Source organism: Pogona vitticeps, chromosome 2 (genome assembly GCF_051106095.1).
Source record: "Pogona vitticeps strain Pit_001003342236 chromosome 2, PviZW2.1, whole genome shotgun sequence".
NCBI lineage: Eukaryota > Metazoa > Chordata > Lepidosauria > Squamata > Agamidae > Pogona > Pogona vitticeps.
Window position 1 is genome coordinate 217,634,423 of NC_135784.1, and position 16,288 is coordinate 217,650,710.

Consider the following 16,288-nt stretch of genomic DNA (forward strand, 5'->3'; position numbering starts at 1 on the left):
TGGGCCTAATGAGTGTCTCCTTGAGGGCAAGGGGAACCTTGCCCTCCTGAAGAGACCCATTAATTGTTGCAGTGGCCCATTCAGTTGTTATCAGCCTGGCTGCTTTGATTAGCCAGGCCGGGCAAGGGTCGAGAGAAGAGGGGGTGGCCCGACAGCGATCAAGCGCCTTGTCTACCAAGTCTGATGTTACAGGCTGAAAAGAATTGAGAATCACTGCACAGGACGGAGCGCTGGAGATCTCTGCTCGATCCATTGTATTTAAAAAAGGAGAGAGGTCACGGCGGATGGCCTCCACTTTAGATTTAAAAAATGCTGCAAATTGGTCAGGTGAGATGCTATTAGGAGGCCCTTCAACCTGGCCAATTCCGGATAGATCGCGAACTATACGGAAGAGTTCCGCCTGCCGATTGGAAGCCTCGCTTATCCGGTCAGTGACATAAGATCTTCTCGCAGCCTTTACCTTGGCAAGGTAACGGTTAGTTGCGATCCTGACAGCAGTCTTATTATGATCCGTCAGTTCCTTCCTCCAAATGCCCTCTAGCCATCTCCTTATTCGCTTCATCGCTCGTAGATCCTGACTATACCAGGGTCCTGGCCGAGCTCTGCTACGGAGAGGGCGTTTGGGTGCGATCGTGTCAACTGCCCTAGTGGCAGCGGAGAACCAACCATCAACCAGGGCTTCGACAGGAGCGCCGGACAGTACCACTGGAATCCCTCTCATGGTGTCCTGGAATCTCATTGGATCCAGTAACCTTCGTGGGCGGACCATCAAAATGGGTCCCTGCTCCCTGCAGGGGGAAAGCGCCATTGCGAGGTTACATTTTATCAGGTGATGGTCTGACCATGACAAGGGGACTGACACGAGGTCAGTCACCATCAGACCACGCTCACTACACTCGGTGGAAAAGACCAGATCAAGCTTATGGCCACCCATGTGTGTGGGGCCGTTGACATGTTGGGACAAGTTCAAGAAAGCCATGGTTTCCAAGAACTCAAGAGCTGGCCCGGATACCTCCGCCTCCGCATGGATGTTGAAGTCACCCAGGACCAGAAGTCTCGGGGACTCCAACAGTGCCGCAGAGACGAAGTCCGCCAGCTCCGGTAGGGAGGTGGCTGGGTCGCGGGGAGCGCGGTAACCCAACAAAATCCCAATACCATCCCTGGCCCCAATCCACACATGGAGAGCCTCCAGACCTGGCCTCACAACCGAGGAGCGCCTGGTAACCTCTAATGATTTTCTATAAACAATGGCAATTCCCCCCCGCCCCTCCAGTCTGCCCTGGTGCTGCACTGCATAACCCGGAGGGCAGGAAAGGGTCAGAGGGACCCCTCCTTCTCTACCCATCCAGGTCTCGGTTATACACGCCAGGTCTGCATCCTCATCCAGAATAAGATCTTGTATAAGCTGGGATTTATTAGATACAGACCTGACGTTCAGGAGCACCAACTTCAGAGTGGAGGGCCAGCTGGACTGCCTACCTCGATTTTGGCAGTTGGTCACAGTGTCAGAACAATGAACAGCCTTCAGACATCTGTTCACTGTTCTTCTGACACGAGTAGGCACTGTGCCAGCACCATACCTCCCTCTACCCATTATCACCCCGATATTGAACACCTCGCTGGGGAGACAGGCCCTCCTGTCCATGTCAAAAGAAGAAAAAAGGAGGGAAGAAGAGAAGAAAGAAAGAGAAGGGAAAAACTATAATACAGTAATGAAATAAACAAAATATTTTGTCGTACGTGAACTGGGTCAAAAAGGAGGCTTGTTCCATACATAGTTGCTGATTCATATACAACCAGCTAGTCATTATTATGGCTCAGTGTCTATTGTGGCAGCCTAAAGATAAATTTTGGGGGACAAGGGTTGTTTGTTATTCAGTGGGAGTCCTTACATGAAGTCTGCATCTGATTTATATCCCATAGTCTTCCCATTAGGTAGACAGATTCAGCTGCCTCAGGTGACAGTGCTAGGAAGCAAGGAGCAGCTGTTATTTGTTGGGAGGACAGGTCTTTGTATCCCACAACCTCTCAGCTGGCCTGCTGCTCTTGAATGTGTTTGAGGACACTATGCCCAGTCACTCTGGTTGAAATAAAATACAACTGCTAGTCTGGCCAACTTCTTCTCCTCTGCCTTTGGTGTCAAAATGCCTTCCCTCTGCTTGGCATTTTTATTTTAAATGCTAGGTCCAGCTTATCCTCCAGTTTGGCTCCATCTTGGCATTTTCTTTAAAAGCCAAGCCCAGCTTATCCTAATAACACAAGGGGATTTGTCATCAGATAAATCTCCGTGCATAGCCACGAGTCACAGATGGTGTCAGTGTTGCAAGCTTAATCAGTCTGCTTTAAACTACTAAAGCCATATTTCCATTTTGTATCCAGAGGAGATGCTGAATGGGTTTTCCAGACGTTCTTAGGAATTCAGTTCCTCTTTTGGTGGGTTGTTTCCAAACATTTATCGTTTGAAAGGACTGCAAGCATCTCAAGAGTACAATTGCCTTCATTCACTGAATGGAATCATTTTTTCATTCAAAACCCTGAAGGCTTCTACAACAAACCTGAGAATTCTGTGCTGACAACTGTCACAATAACTCAATGGAAAATAAACATTTAGCCTTTTTCTTATGTGCTACTAGTGACTTCTTATGTGACAGGAATAATTCTCTCTCTCTTTTTCATTCTCTCTCTCCTTAAAACTAGCAGCAGTTTCTTCAAACCGGAAGTGATCTTGTCAGTTCCTGTTTCATACAAAGATATTTTCAACAATAATATTCTGTTGGTATCATTCAACTATCTTTTCCTCCTATAGTGAGATATCTCTTCTGTCCATGGTGGCAGGGACAAGTTTCACTGCAGCAATGAACAACCTACTGCTGGAGGGATTCAGGATTAAATTGTAAAGGGAAAGAAGAAAATAAAAAAATGGCTGAATACCTACAGCATGTGAACTATTATAACAGAACAATTATATTTGTTTCCACAAATAACTTATGATAGTTGGAGAGAGAGAAGTTTAGCCTTCCCTGCCATGAAATGATTCTTAATGGATACTCTTATGTGTGTGCATGTGTCTGGTCTCTGGGTGTCTGTGAATTTTGCTGTATGGGTATACTGTGTATATACTTACAATGACAATAAATTATTATTATTATTATTATTATTATTATTATTATTATTATTATTATTATTATTATTATTATTATTATTATTATTAATGGCCTTATGTCTCCCCCTTGAGCTTAAATGGCTATTGGCTTAAAGCTGTGAGAAGTTGAAGTTACATAAGAAATAATCTACCAATGTCCCATTGATTCAGTAGGTCTACTTGTGTTTGGATTAACAACTAGAATTCATCCAATCCATATTACTTCACCTATTTTGGGTGGCCTCTGGCTCATTCTTCTGTGTGGACAGTGGAGCCCTGGACATTTCCCACAAAGCCTTGCCCTGGTGGCACCAATAACTCCACCAGTTAAATGGGCCTATCTCTAGTTTTACAAGCCAAGGAATGATTAATTTTTTATTAAAAAAAGAAGAAAACTGTATGTACTTATCAATGAAGCTCTACATTTAGTCATATAATCCAGCTCAAAGGCCCTTGACTTTCAGTGCAGACTCACAGGTAACACAGGCCATAAGAGTCTGGGCACACCTGAACTGGAAGAGAAGGTAATGGCATTTTCAATTCTGGACTTTAAGTTCTTCACACTGGTACAATCCTGATTAAGTAGTATTTAATCCACAAAAGCCTGTTTATTGTGTGATAATTTTTTAGTGTTCTATAAAGGTATAATCTATTTTTGCATAAGATAATGGCAGGATCAGGTTCTCCAGCTCAATAGGCACTGTATGAGCTGGAGAACCTGACCCTGTCAAACTAAGACATGGAAGCAGCATCATATGCTCACCAGAGTAGCAAGATCCCATACTTTTTGCAATGTCCAGTTGTTAGTCCTAACAAGAGTAGACCCATGGAATCAATGGGACTTACACAACTCTTGACTTTTCAGGCACCCATTGATTTAGTGAGTCCACTCAAATACAGATTAACAATTGGATATAGCCCTTTAAATCTAAGACATAGTAAGATTGTTGAAAGTGAAGCTACCATTGTTCAGCTTTTAGATTTGAAGCTAACTCAAAGCAGTTGAAATTCTCCCTGATTTTATGCCTTATGTGCTTATCAAGGATGAAACAAAGCCATATTCTAGGGTCCATTCTGAACCCTGGTCCAAACAGCCCAGGTTACAATCCAGTACTGCACATTCTATATGCCTTGTCAATGTGCAGCCTGGTTTAATTGAATATTGGGATAATTCTAACAATTACAAGGTTATCACTTTTCTCCTTATCACAGCCATTTATTTCACTTCTCATCTTCTTGCTTTCCTTTTCTTTCCCTTCCATATATTCTGTCTACAAAACTAATTTTTCAAAGAATAAATCTGTAACAGTATGGCATTGAAATATTATAACTCCCTTCTCAGTGTTGCTTCTCTCTGTTCATCTTCTCCATTTTGTAGGATCAATTATGGAAGGTGTAATATAAAATGTTATTTTAAAGAAATGCTAAGTAGACTAGAGAGGCCATTAGTTTAAAGAACCTCAGATATATGCTGGTAATCTTTTTTCTCTCCTCCTGTTTTGAATGGGAGATGAAGCTTTTGAAGTGAAGTGTGATAACTTTAGCCTTTTGTTGAAAGCTCTACTTTGACTCCTCTTAAACACACTTCTCCTTACAGCTGCATTACAGATTACTTACTATTAGCTCTAGCTTGCAAGTGCAGGATGATTAGAATCATTTATAATATTTTTAAAATGTAAAGAAGCCCACTAATTTTGTTCATCCTCACAAGCATCTGCGAGAAACATGACACAAAAGATCCTTGTACTTTGCAGGCAATGTAGTTGGTCTGCTGCCACCCACCGAATGTATGTTCAAAGGGATATTGAGACTCAAGGCCATCCCAAAGATATTTTGCTGGCTGAGGCATGAGAACAAGTGGTACTCTCCCACTCCATGTACAGAACTCACAGTTGACTCTTACTTTACTACTGATGTTGGGACCTGTACCAAGTATTATTATTATTATTATTATTATTATTATTATTATTATTATTATTATTATTATTATTATTATTATTATTATTATTATTATTATTCAAACACTCCAGGCACAGTCAAAATTACAAAAACATTGACTGGTATTATATAACAGATACAAGTTTTAACCAAAAAAACTAAGTATATGTTAAATATCAGAGCAGTATATATGCTGTTCCTAATATTGCCGTTTTTTGTTAACTTTATATTGTTATGTTTCCCCAGATATTCTCTGTGTTTCTCTTTGGAAATCTTTTTTTCCCAATATAGATTTTGATAGAATTTCTCTACAATCCTCTTTATTTCTTCTTCTCTATATTTTATCCCTCCTTCCTCATCTTTCAGGTTTTGAGTTATGGATTTTCCTCTTTCTTTTCATAATTTATATGCCAGCCACCTTCCTCATTGTTTGCATTTTCAAAAAAAATTGTCTTGCAAATTTTATCCTTTTCACCATTTCTTTTGTCATCAAGACATCCAGTTGATGTGTTAATTTTATCTCCATCCTCAATTGTGCCATATTTGGTTTTTGCTTTAACTGTTTCTCACATGAAGACAATGCCTCTTCCAGTTCTTTATATTTTCCTATTCTATCTTTTTTTTTTAAAAAAATGTCTTGCTGAAATTTATATTATGAATCCTTTTAAAAGGCTTTACTTTTTTCCTGTACTGTTACCATTGATGTTTATGGAAGCATATCGTGTTTCTCCAAAAATAAGACAGGGTCTTATATAAATCCCCCCCCCCCAAAAAGCATTAGGGCTTATTTTCAGGGGATGTTTTAATTTTTTCATGTACAACAATCTACATTTATTCAATTTCAGTCATGTCATCTTCTGGTTGCTGCACAATGGTGGAGGGTGGGGTTTCTCTTAACTGGGGCTTATTTTTGTGGTCGGTCGTATATTATGAGCATTCTGAAAAATCCTACTAGGACTTATATCAGGTTAGGTCTTATTTTTGGGGAAACAGGGTAATATGTTTGAAGAATATATCCATCTCTTCTCTTATTTGTTTTGTAAAAGTATCATTTCTTAAAAAGGTTGTATTTAGTATCTAATATGACAATTTAGGTCCCATTTCCAATTGCACTAAGGTTGGACTATAATATGCAGATGTGTTAGAGAAAATGTCTATTTCCAATACTTCTTTCATCCAGCCTAGAGATATCCAGCATGCATCAATCTTTGACCAGCTTTTATATCTATCTAAGTAAAATGTAAAGTCCCTTGCAATTGGATGCCTTGTTCTCCAGGTGTTAACCGTATTAAGCTCTTCTGCTAACTGTAGGAAAGATTTTGGTAACATATTTCTTCTTGTTATTTTATTTCTTTCTCCTAGGTTTGTATTTAAATGTCTATCAAAAATGGCATTAAAGTTTCCCAGGATACAATATGAGATTCTCTTGCTGCATTTCTTATTGAAGATCATTATAAAATGGTTCTTGGTTTTAATTGGAGTCATATATATTCACAATTAACATTTTTAGCCTCATTTTGGATTTCCACCATCAGACACAAAAACTAATTTTGGGTCCAGTTCCTTTAGTATATATATATACACATCTTTCTCTCTCTCTTTTTTTTTAAAGTCTGCTGATATAAATAATTTTTCATTTTCTAATACATGTTGATGGTTTTTTTCACATGAGTTTCTTAGAGAAAAATAATATTTAACTTTCATTTTTGCAGTTGTTGGTAGATTCTTTTCTCTCTTTTTTGTGAATTTAGGCCACTTACATTAACTGATAGTACTGTAAGCCATTTTAACTAATTTGATCCATTTTTATTAAGCTTTTCCATCCTCCTCTTGGATCCTGTTGTTTCCATAGTAGGTTTTCCTTTGGTAATTCCTTTTTTGTTCTCTGGCTCAGATTCTGTGCTTTCTCCTCAGCTTGGTCCTAATGAGCCACTTGATTTCTGTTTCTTGCATGTCTTTCGCTCTTCTTCCCTTCTCAACCATTTCCCCTTTTTCCTAATAAATTCTTCTGCCTTCATTGTTGAATTAATGTTGTATCTCTGTGAATGAAATTGGAACAAGATTCCTTCAGGTATCAGCCATTTATAAGTAATTTAATTTGCTCTCAAGAGTTTTGTCAACTCTGCATTTTGTCTCCTTTTCTTATTTGCTGTGGAATATGTTTCAGAATCTTAATTCCTTTCCCTTTTATTGTAAAATCTTCATCTTGCATTGTCTTTAGAACTTTTTTTTTTCAAAATATCATTCTCCTGGGGAGTTTATTATTCCTGATATATGCTGTGTTGGTTCTTCTTACTGTATCTATGTTTTGGTCTGTTTCTTCCGGTGGTATCTCCATAAGTGGGGCTAAAAAATTTGTTATCAGCTGTACTGCATCTTCACTTTTTTCTTCTTGAAGATTCCGGAATCTAAGAATAAGGTTAGCTGCCTCCATTTTTAGCTTTAGTAGGTTGGCTTCATCCTTTTTTCTTTCTTGTTGTATTCCTTGCGGTTCTGTCTTGATGTCCTCCACTTTTTTCTCTGTCTTCATTGAAAGTTCAGCTGTTTTAGCTATTTCCCTTTTATTTTCTGTGATTTGGTTTTTAATCTCCATCATTTGCATCCCTAAATCTTTAATTTATTCAGTTAGCTGCTCCATCCCTCCTTGTTTCTGTTGTAACCCAGTAAATAACATGTCCTGAATACTCTTTTGCCAATCCTTGAGGGTCTTTTGTCCCATTATTTTGCTTAGACTTTGCTCCTGTGCAGGGGAGCCTCTAGGTGTTCTTCTACCTTTTCCTGCTATGGTTCAAGTTATCACTTTCTTTCCCCCAAGTGCTATCTGAGTCTATTGTATTGGTTGCTGTGCTTTTAGAGGTGCTATCTCAGTCTTTCTCCAGCAGGTGGCACTGCTGCCTCACTTTTCTTTCACTCTGCTGTTTAGACTGGGATTTTTCTCTGTTTATGGTATTCTTGTAGTTCAGAAGTCAAAACAATGAGTGTTTGGAGGAACAGCCCATGCTTTGAGGTAAGTAGCATTTACAGTTCAGTCTCTCTCTCCAGTCATTGTGATTACTAGTAGCTAGCAGGGGGAAGGGCTTTGTCTCATTTTATGTTGCTTTCTTTCATTTAATATCCTTCTCCTTTCTTCAGCTCCTCCACTCAAGACTGCTCTGGGCTGTAATAAAGGGGATCACCTCCACTGTTACATCCAAACTAACCACAGTGCCTTCTCTCAGATACTGCTGCACAGATTTAAAAACACTTCCCGGGTTCCAAAGTTCTCATCTCTAGTTCCTGCTACATCCATCAACTTTGTAATTCAATAGTTTATAATTTGCAGGAGTGAGTCTTATTAAAGCAGTTCAATGACAAAGTTATTTTCTCCCCTCCTTTCTTTCTCTTACTCATTTCTCTTTCTCCTAATCAAGCCTTCAAGCAAAAGAGGGGTGAGTTTTGCTGTACTGCATCTCACTGGGTATAGGTCTAATCATTTTCACTTTTTCTGATGGATTACATCCACTCTCTGCTGTATCATTATTTAAGCCCTTAAAGCTTCCTTATATGAAACAAATACAGTGGTGCCTTGCTTAGCAATCGCTCCATTTAGTGATGAAATCGCTTAGCAACGTCTTTTTGCGATCACAAAAGCGATCGCTTTGCGATGTTCTCTATGGGGTATTTTCGCTTTGCAATGATCACAGGGAAGCAATCATCACAAAGCCCCCATTTTTGCACAGCTGATCGGCGGTTTCAAAATGGCCACCGGGAAAAAACATGGCTGCCCGCTCTATTTAGGGATGGATTCCTTGCTTTAGAGGCACCGAAAATGGCAGTGCCATGGAGGATCTTCGCTCAACAGTGAGTTTTAAGCCCATAGGAATGCATTGAAGGGGTTTCAATGCGTTTCTATGGGCTTTTTAATATCGCATAGCGACATTTTTGTTCTGCAGTGATTTTTGCGGAACAAATTAACGTCACTAAGCGAGGCACCACTGCATCTTAATTTACTTAGAGTTCTGGTCAGCAATATTTTCCAAAATCCTTCTATACTCCTCCCCTCTCTCTGTAAGGGGTGTTCCCAGCTCTTTCCCCAAAATCTCTCCCTCTTCAGTCCATGCATTCAGATAAGATTTCAAAGAGAAGAAAAACAGGCTTCTGCTGGTTCTTCTCCACCTTTGGTCTCCTCTGGTACTTCAGGCACCACTTCTAGTGGAAATCCTTTCCCCCCCAACGTTCAGAGGGTCCTGAACTGATGGGTCTTGGTTCAGTGAATGAACTGTTTTAATCAAAGGCAAAGACTCACTCCTGTGGGACAGCTTAATCATAAATACAGTGGACTTATGAACACCCCTACCTAAGAACATTTCGACTTACAAACAGCTCCAGTTGCAAAATTTGCTTTGACTTGTGACTGGAGTTTTGCCTTACAAACAGAAAAAAATGCAGGGAAGGTGGGGAAAGTGGGAAATTTGAACTTTCAGTTAACCATTGGCCAGCGAAGAGGCTGCCTGGCTGCTGCCTCACTTGCCCCAGCGGTTAGAGAGTGTGGATATGGAGAGAGACTTCAGACTGCCTGGTACTGTACTGTATATACTTTTTTGGGTCTTTTAAAAAAATTTGATCCTCTGATGGGTCTTACAGACTAAAACACATCTTAGGTTAAAAAAGAATTCTCTCCCCAGTGGTAGAGGATGGATTAACTGGTTTTGCATTAGTTCCTATGGGAAATTCGCGAGGCCCCAACGCTGGGTACTTTCAAATGCCAACTGAAAACATGGATGTACATCCAGGCCTTCCCTCCTGTCAACTACTGATTTCTTTGCTTTGCTATTTATTATTTATTTATTCCTGCACTATTTGTTATTGTTGTATGCTAATGTTTTTATGTTTTTTTAAAATTGTTTTTGATATTCTGTAAGCCGCCCAGAGTGGTAGAATATACCAGATGGGTGGGATATAAATCAAATAAATAAATAAATAAATAAATAAATAAATAAATAAATAAATAAATAAATAAATAAATAAACTAATGCTTCGACTTACAACTGGTGCATCTACGTACAACCAAAAAACAGCCAGAATGGATTAATCGGGTTTCAATGCATTTCAATGGGAAATGCTGGTTCGACTTAAGAACATTTCGACTTGTGAACATCTTCTGGGACAGATTAAGTTCGTAAATCGAGGCACCACTGTAGTCTAATTACAACACTGATGGATAAAACTAGAATCAGAGAATAGAACTTTTTGAACTTCTGTGTTATGCACAGGATTACAGCAGATACAAGGAGGAATGGCTCAGCTATCTGAACAAATCAAAGATTTAGGGATAAAAATGACTGATATTAAACACCAAATTACAGAAAATAAAAAAAGAAATAGCTAAAATAGAAAAAACCTTAAAAAACAGAAAAAAGTGGAGACCATGAATGCAGAGCTGGTAGAGATACAAAACAGAAGAAAACAAGATGAAATTAATCTGCTAAAGTTAGAAATGAAGGGAGCCCACCTCATACTTAGATTCCAGAATCTTCCAGAACAAAAAGGTGGAAGACACAGTGCAATTGGTAACTAATTTTTAGTTCCACTTATGGAGATGTGACTGACAAAGTACAGCAAAATATAGATACAGCACAAAGAATACAGCATACACCATGGATAATAAACTTCCCAGAGAAATTCGTGTTTAATTCACAAGAATGGTATTTCGAGAAAATGTTCTAAGAAACATGCAAGATAAAGGATCAACTATAAAAGGAAAAGAAATTAAGATTCTGAAACATATCCCTTGGCAAATAAGACAGAAAAGGAGACAATACGCAGAATTGAAATATCTCCTGAGACAAACTCCAATTACATATAAGTGGTTGATACCTGAAGATGTCTCTTTCCAATTCCAGTCACGGAGATATTTTATTAATTCAACAATAAAGGCAGAAGAATTTATGGGGGAAAAGGGGGGAATGGCTGGGTAGGAAAGAAGAGAAAAAGACAAATGAGAAACAGGAAGAGGAGCAGTCAAATGGACCATCAGGACAAAATTCTGAAGGAAGTTCAGAACTCGAGCTAGAAGGCCAAATGGGAAGCGCCAAAGGAAAGCCCACCATGGAAACCAGAGGATTCATGAAGAGGAAAAATTAAAAGAACTTACGAAAAAGTGCAGAAATTAAAACTGGATATTATCTGCCTCCAAGAAACTCATGAAAAGAACACATTGAAGGATACAAGGAGAAACAATCTCAGGATGTCTGGGATAGATAAAAATACATAGTGTCTTTATTACATGGTGAAAAGCTTTAAAAACGTTCTTGCTTAACACATTTCGGCAGGATCTTCATCAGAAGCTTAAAAGTAAACAAAATTACAAATATATATATATAAGTTCATAAGTCAAAAAGTTCATAGCTCGAATCAGCATTTCCAATAGGAATGCATTACAAACCCATTAATCCATTCTGGCTGTTTTTGGTTCTTAGGTCGAGGGACGGTTTGTAAGCCGAAGCATTAGTTCCCATAGGAACCAATGCAAAGCTGGTTCATCCGTTCCTACCACTAGGGGCAGATTTTTTCTTTTTTTTTAAACCTAAGATGGTTAAAAAAAAGGCAGGAAACCACAGAGGGAACGAACAAACACTGTTTAAAAAGAACACTTTTTAAATCAAGCATCTTTTATACCAAAACAGGCATCTTTTCAACCAACCACCTTTTAAATCAAAACAAGCAGCTTTTAAAGAAACCAAGCACGTTTTTACCCAAGCAGGTTTTAGCTCAAACTGAGCTCCCTTTTACCCAAGCACCCATTAACCCAAACAAAACACCTTTTAAACAAAATTTTACATTTAAAAATGACAATACCAGGCAGTCCCAGGTCTCTCTTCCCACTCTCTAACCACTTAGACGAGTGAGGAAGCATACAAGCAGCCTCTTTGCTAACTGAAAGTTCAAATTTCCCGCTTTCTCTGGCTTCCCCACACTTTTTTCCATTCATAACTCGAATCCAAGTTCGCAAGTCGAGTCCATATTGTCCTATCAGAGCGCTTCGTAAGTTGAAATGTTTGTAACTAGGGCCGTTCGTTAAGTCAAGGGTTGACTGTATTCAAAATGTTAAAGCCTTATAATTGACTTCAATAAATGAAATAGTCAACACATACCAAAATCTTTATATTCCTCTGGTCTGTATCAGCTCCAAAGCTAATCAGGAATGTTGACCCCGAACAGGGAGGCATTTTATTCTCAGCTTAGTCAAGGTCTACAATTTATTTGGTGTATTTACACCAGGGGAAGTAAATGAATCTCCTCATTTAACCCTCGTGGTACTGGTGTATTCAATCTTAAAATCCAATCGATCTCTTTTTTCAATAGAAACCTGTCTTGGTTGATAGTGATTCTTTCAATGACCCAAAATATAAGATCTTTTAATGTATGGTCCTTTTCTATAAAGTGATCAACAAGAGGGTTGCCTAATCATTTATTTTTTATATTGCTCAAACGTTCTCCTATTCTTATTTTACGTGGTCTCGTAGTCTTCCCTATATAGGGTTTTTTTTTTTGCACAAACACCTTATGGCATAAACCACTCCCTTGGTGTTGCAATTTGTGAAGCTGTTAAGAATGTATTTCTCATTACTCATTGGATCATTAAATTCTATCATTAAATTCCCAAAGACCTAAAAGAATTTACAAACACAGAAATTAAAATTGGACATTATCTGCCTTCAAGATTTATAGTATGAAAATCAAAAACTATTCTATGACGTACCTCCAAAAGAAATAGCAACTAGAGAATATGTCTAAAACATATGAAATGTTTTTAATAAGTGTTGGAAAGTGTTAAGTTGTTCTTTTTTGTTATCTTTTTATTCTAGTATAATTGTATAAGTAGCTGTAAAAGTACCCTCTCATGCTCTGGGAATTTTACCCTTTCCCTACCCATGTCTGTAAGCAATCCCCCATCTCCAAGGAGATTAAGGGGAAGCCGGAGAAGGAGAGATTTCAGAGTTTAGCCAGTCCTTAGCTAAGATGATCCCAATTTCTCAGCCAGGCCCTGACTAACACTCCTTCCTCAAGTCCATCCCCTTGGTTAAGAAAAAGCAACAAACGCAGACAATCCATGAGTTTACACTCAGGCTAATCTGGGCTCTATATGGTAGCAAAATATTCGTGGCCAATTAGTTAGGCTAGTTTGTACAAGAGACCAATGCATGCAATCTTAAACATTATTGCTTTTATTCAGAAAGATAGTTCTAAACAGAATTCAGATTATAGCAAAGCAATTCAGTCAGAAACATTTCCATATCAAGTCAGACAGACCACCCCACAAACTCCAGCTAAGAAAAATAACACAAGAAAACATACTAAGCTAGAATTGTGCATAGGCGTTGTCTTTCTTACGTATCCTGTGACTCCATAGTCCATAGTCCTTCAGGAAAGGTTAGATTCCAGTTGTAATCCAAAGTCCATGTTGGCAAAAAGCTCCATTCAAAAGTTATAATCCATTTTGGGAAAAAGCACATGTCTGTCCTTTCCCAGTCAAACTGCATCTTTTTCCACTTCCTTACCAACTTCCTTCTCCTTCCCAGGATGCCTCATAAGGAACACCCCCTGCTGGGTCTTGTTGTCCCACCTAACTTTCTCATGGAAGCTTGAGTTGTTATCATGTCTTGTAGCAGAATTATTATGACTACCAGGAATGTAACTCTCTGGCTCTCCTTAGCAACTAGATAACCAGAGAACGAAGCTTCTCTGAAACAGCATGTAAAATTTTCCTACCACAGACACAGACATTAAATCAAGATGGATGCTATTGGGACAATCTTAGGACTACATATCCCATTCTCGTAACACATAAAAACCCAAATCATTACAATGTCTACTCCTCCAGCCCCCTATCCCTAATCCTATCCCTATTAAAAATGAATAAAAATTAAATAAAAAAGAAGCATATGTGTAAATCTTGGGCTCTGCATTGTTTCAGTGTACAGAGGAAATTGCTATATTTACAATTAATTATGGATTAAATTTTAATGATATAATCAACAATACAATGTACAGTACAATTGGTTTTTGTTGGGATAGTGTTATGTAATCAATGAATTTTAAATTAATCAGTTAAATGTACATTACAGTAACATTCATACTAATTTATGGTATCCTGAGTTAATCAAATACTGTATAGGTAAAAAAAATGCTTTCAGGCTATGTTTTTGTAATAACAGGTGATGAACTGTATCAATTATTTTCACTTCTTTATACAGTGTAAAACTTCAGTTGTGTAGATAAAAAGTCAAAGAACCATATGCAGACAGAAAATTAGTATAATAAATCTGCTGGTATTGAGGATGATAGAACTCCCTTTGGTTGTTGTGGGCTTTTCGGGCTCTTAGGCCGTGTTCTGAAGGTTGTTCTTCCTAACGTTTCACCAATCTCTGTGGCTGGCATCTTCAGAGGACAACACTTTGTGCTCTGGTGCAGTTTGTTTGGGAGTTCAGTATTTATGGCTGTGAGATCAGCTTTTGTCCTTTTCAGGAGATGGGTGATTATGGTGATCAGTGTGTTTTTGTTGTGGGTGTATTGTTGTAGCAAGGAGGAGAGATTATCTGTCACTGTGATTGATGGGTGTCGTTAGCTGGTCTTTTGTGTGTAGTGATCACCAGTCCTTGTGGCTGGGTAGAGTTCTATAGGGCTGGACAACATGCCTGCCATCCCCTCCCCCTGAAAAGAATAGACTTGAGAGTATATTAGCATAACAATAACTCTGCGCTTCAGGCTAAACCGCAGAAGCCTGTACTGCAGGGTCAGAAGACCAGCAGTCGTAAGATCACATCTACGCGATGGAGTGAGCTCCCGTCGCTTTGTCCCAGCTCCTCGCCAACCTAGCAGTTCGAAAGCATGCAAATGCGAGTAGATAAATAGGTACCACCTCGGTGGGAATGTAAAACGACGTTCCCTAGTTACGCTGGCCACGTGGCAATGGAAACTGTCTTTGGACAAGCGCTGGTTCTATGGCTTGAAAACGGGATGAGCACCGCCCCCTAGAGTTGGACACGACTGGACTAAAAATGTCAAGGGGAACCTTTACTGTATACCTAAAGCTCGTTAATGTGGGTAGCATGTCTCTAATCTGTTTCAGAGAGTTTCAGGCTTGCTTAAGTGTCCCTAATTGTGACTTTGTTCCCCTTGGAAGGCTGTGGTGATGGGGGGATCTTTTTTGTGCTTTCTTTCCCCAATATTTTGGGAGGGGAAGATGCAGTACTGGAGAAGGAGCTTTCCAAGTTCCTGATCTGATGCATGCAGAAGGTTGTTTACATGGGAGACTTATATCTTAGTACGGCGATGGTGAACCTATGGCATGCGTGCCACAGCTGTCATGCGGAGCCCTTTCTTCTGGCACACGAGCCATAGGTCACCGGATTGCTACTCTCCCCGTCCCGCGCAGCCAAACCTGAGAAGGTGTATGTGTCTGTAGGGGGGGAATAAGGAGACCCCGCCTTCCCTTGAATCCTGCGATCACCGGTGGATGGAAACAAAGGAACATGAGAAAATAACTTGCCTCCCATCTCTCCCCCACCTCCACTCTAAAGGTGTAGGACACCCCCTCCCTCCCTTAAAGGGACAAAGTCCCAGGTGGGACTGGAGAGGAAAAGGGGGCAGCACTGGAGGCAGGCTGGAGGTGGAGGAGAACAAAGCCCCTGGAAGAGCTTCATTGAGTACAAGTGTACAAGACCCTGGTGCTGGCAGCGGATCCAGAGTGGGATCTTGAGGCACCTCCATGCCGGGATTCCCCCTACTGCCACCACTTCCAGGACTTCCGCCGCCATCACTTCCGGGTCCACTGCCACTTCTGGGACCACTGCCGCTTCTGGGTCCTCCACCCACTCCCCCCCCCAGTTTAGGCATGCGAGTTCAAAAAGGTTCACCACCACTGTCTTAGTAGAATTAACCCATATATACTAGATGCATGTAGATCTTAGGGTTTCTGTAATAGGCGTCAATTCCCTTCTTCAGGTAAAGGTCTCTGGAGGCAGATTGGAAAATACAAGGATCTGTTTTCTATTTTAAGAAACGGATTCCCGGGTTCTGGCTGTATCTAGTATTTTCTTCCTTATTTTGTGGCCTGGAAACATTGCCAGAACATATCTTGGTCCCTGCCTACTTGCATTATTCAATGACTCCAATCTAAAATCTTCAGAGATCTGAGAGGTCTTCCTGTCTTCAGTTTGGATTTCG

At 39.7% G+C, this 16,288-nt stretch overlaps 1 long non-coding RNA gene across 1 annotated transcript in view; it reads right to left on the minus strand.

The window, feature by feature from the left end:
• LOC144586553 (uncharacterized) overlaps nt 1–15,622 on the minus strand; it is a 65,928-nt gene extending 50,306 nt beyond the window's left edge. Inside the window, exon 1 of the long non-coding RNA XR_013541432.1 lies at nt 13,418–15,622. This is a non-coding gene — a long non-coding RNA (uncharacterized LOC144586553). The remainder of the gene's footprint in view (nt 1–13,417) is intronic.
• Between the last annotated feature and the right edge of the window lie 666 nt (nt 15,623–16,288).